This window comes from Gadus morhua, chromosome 5 (genome assembly GCF_902167405.1).
Source record: "Gadus morhua chromosome 5, gadMor3.0, whole genome shotgun sequence".
Lineage (NCBI taxonomy): Eukaryota > Metazoa > Chordata > Actinopteri > Gadiformes > Gadidae > Gadus > Gadus morhua.
In genome coordinates, this window is record NC_044052.1 from 1,846,655 (window position 1) to 1,850,340 (window position 3,686).

The 3,686-nt window shown below is 33.9% G+C and overlaps 1 long non-coding RNA gene across 1 annotated transcript; it reads left to right on the plus strand.

Annotated features, from left to right (window-relative positions):
* Positions 1 to 842: 842 nt before the first annotated feature.
* On the plus strand, positions 843 to 1,370 carry LOC115544235 (uncharacterized). Its single transcript, XR_003976825.1, has 3 exons — positions 843 to 1,047; positions 1,131 to 1,221; positions 1,310 to 1,370. It is a non-coding gene; the product is annotated as an uncharacterized LOC115544235 (long non-coding RNA).
* Positions 1,371 to 3,686: the final 2,316 nt, after the last annotated feature.

The following is a 3,686-nucleotide window of genomic DNA, read 5'->3' on the forward strand; positions in this document are numbered from 1 at the left end:
CGTGAGGTTGATCGGTGGAAGGCCACTGAATTTAGGACTTTTTTACTATACACTGGCCCCATTGCATTAAAAAAAAAACCTACCAAAACACATGTATCAACATTTTCTTTTACTCCACGTAGCAATAACAATTTTATGTTCCCCCCGTCTCCACCACCGTTATTGTGACTATGCGGAAAATCTCCTGGTAGTGTTCGTTCAGAATTTTCACGCCATCTATGGGGACTTTCTGGTGTATAACGTCCACAGCTTGATCCACCTGGCAAGTGATGTTAGAAAATATGGCCCACTACCCCAAATTTCAGCCTTTCCCTTCGAAAATTTCTTGTATAAATTAAAGAAACTAATTAGAAAGCCAAACCAGACATTACAACAAATTGTTAAACGATTAACGGAAAAATCAAGCATCAACCCAGTCTGTCCATCTTCCCATAACCAAAGTTCACCCTCAACAACACAGTACTCCACTGATAGATTTACCCTGTCCACAAAGGACGGGAACAACACAGTTTCGTGTGGTGGTGCCACTTTTAAAATAGAGGCAATTAGCAGGACACTTGGTGGTACGTCTTTTGTGGCGAGGCAATATTTAGACCAACGTCCATTTTTCAACCACCCTGTTGATTCAACTGCACTGGGGACAGCTGTGGTTGGGAACCTGGCAGAAGAGACCACGTCAATTGCCGTTAAAGATATTGACTTTAAGATGGTCACGTTAGAATACAAGAACAAACTTGTGGCAGTTCCACTCAACCACAACTAAATTAATTTAAAAATGATTCATATTTCAATCAATTAAATCGGTTATCTAAATTCAATGTGTTCAACTTTTTCAAAACGTATTTTCTGTTTAGATGTATGCGGTAGTTCATTTTACCGAGTCAAACGAGGTGGAGGTTGTGCCTTGCTCGTGGCTAAGTTTGGACGGCAAGGTGTCTTTTTGGCCACCGTATAAAGACACCAAGCGGACGAAAATTGCAGTCATCCAAAGCGCTATGCCAGATGAGACCTGGGGAGAGTTTTTTGTGGAGGTGGTGAAAACCTTTGGTGAGACAGACAAAAGTAGGATGTACCACTTTTCTCCCCTTAGGCTTTAAAAGCTTTACTCACTTCATTGTTGTCTTCAACAGCCAATTATGATGCAGCGCGTATGAACCTGAAAAAAGCCCAAACCAGGAGCACCCTGACATCAGATGATGAAGGGGGTAAAAGAAGGAGAATGTAAGCACTGTGCAGTAATCTATACTATGAAAACCGTCAGCTACACAAAACAATGCATGCTTATTGAGTGATTTCTTTTCTAATGCAGCCCTTCCTCAAAGCTGAAAGAAACTGTGCCTGCAGATGAGGGGGAGAAGCATACAAGGTCTGATTACAGATGGCCATGCATTATCACTCACATGAAGACATTTTGTGATTGGCAAGTTTGCAGTCTTACAAAACTGTTTTTTTTTTTTTTTTTTTATACTTTATTGTAGGATCATGAGTTATTTTTACATTGACATCTTCCTACAAACATTTTTTTTTTTTTTTTTTTTTTATATATATATTTATTTAAATGTAAACAATATAAATAAATAGATAAGTAACAAAATAAAATAAAAAAAATAGGTAAATAAATAGAAAAAATAAATAAATAAACAAAACAAATCAATACTACATATAAAAAAAGATAATAATAATAATAATAATGAGATAATAATGAAATAAAAACACATACAGTATATATATACACAAGTCAACTCTTCCAGCTCTTCACGACTATCTTCAGAATATTAATAATAATAGTTTAATTATAATCCATATATGTTAACCATTTATTACATCGTTTCAAAAACTCAATTTCTAGATTTCTAGTTATATAGGTTATTCTTTCCATTTCTAAAATATTATTTATATTTGACTTCCAGTTTTTAAAAGATGGTGGAGTAGGTTTTAGCCAGTTCCTTGTTATTTGTTTCATTGCTGCTATCCTAAGTATCCTAAATAAGTATTTGTCTCTTTCTGATATGAGTTCATCCGGTGTTACACCTAGAATGAAACATTTTGGTTCAGGTACCTGGTTAATTTGGAAAATATTCGAAATAGAATTTGTAATCAGTTTCCAGAAGGTATTTAGTGATGGGCAAAAGTAGAAAACATGTGAATGGTCTGCATTATTTTCCCCACAGTTTCTCCAACACTCTGATGAGTTTGATGTCTTAAACTTTGATTGTATTTTTGGTGTGATAAAGAATCTTGTGTATATTTTCCATGCATACTCCCTCCAAAACCTAGAGTTTGTTGTTTTATGTATTGTTCCATAAATGTTTTCCCAGTCCTCTTCTTTTAACTGTCCCTCTAATTCTAAGTTCCACTTCAATGCCACAGTGTCTTGTGTTTCATTGTTTTCTTGTAGTATTTTATATATTTTAGAAAGTGTATTCTTGATGTCAATATTTAATTACTAGGTTTTCATGAGTGCCTGCTCTTTTTTGAAAGGTTTTTATATAGTTTCTAAGTTGTAAATATTTGTAGAAATTTGACTGGACTAGATCATATTTCTTTAAAATAACATCAAAGGGATTTACTTCATACTTAGTTATTATTTGTGAATATATTTGTAGTCCTTTTAAGGACCAGACTTTTAAGACATTGTCCATTTTGTTTGGTTTGAAATCTGGATCCCATGCCATTTCTCTAAGATAGAATAATTCCTTATTTATATCATGTTTTTTACAAATTTGTTTCCAAGTACATAAAGTATTGTTAATCCATCTATTTTGTCCTTTCAGTTGTGTCATATCTTTTCTATCAATGAATGGTAATGTTTTTATTGAAAATGGAGTTTGTTCCTTTTCTATCGGAAGCCACTTTGCTTTAATATTATCATTAGTCCATTTCATTATGTTATTTATTTGTGTGGCATGAAAATAGGTTTGGAGGTCTGGAAGTGCTAGTCCACCATGTTCTTTCGATTTTTATTAATGTTTTGAATTTGACCCTTTTCCTTTTGTTATTCCAGATAAAATTAGTTATTATGGCATTCCATCTTTTAAAACTTTGAGAAGGAATTGATGTTGGCAGGTTCTGAAAAAGGAAAAGGAATTGTGGAAGTACCATCATTTTAATTGTGTCTACTCTACTAAAAAGAGAGTTCGGTATAGTTTTCCACCTGTTCAGATCCTGTTTGATTTTGTTCTCTAGATTCTGATAATTAACTTTGTGAACTTTACTTAAATCTTTATGGATTATTATTCCTAAATATTTCAGTTTATCTTGGTTCCACTTAAATCTGAGGTTTCCTTTAGAGTAATCTGTCAATTGTTTACCAATGCATATAGACTCACATTTATTTTCATTAATTTTGTATCCTGAATGGTCACTGTATTCTTTTATTGTTTCCATTAGATCTGGGAGTGAGTGTTCAGGGGAAGTAAGATATACAATAATGTCATCTGCATACAATGCTAATTTATGACATTCTTGCTCTATAGTTAATCCCTTTATGTTGTCTTGTTGCCTGATTGCTTCAGCAAGAGGTTCCATACACATAGCAAATATCAGCGCTGACATTGGGTCCCCTTGTCTAGTTCCCTTATGAATTTGAAAGCGTCTTGATAGGGTGCCATTGACTCTCACTTGAGCAACTGGGTTTTTGTATATTAATTCTAACCATGAGATGAACTTGCTGTGAAATCCAAATG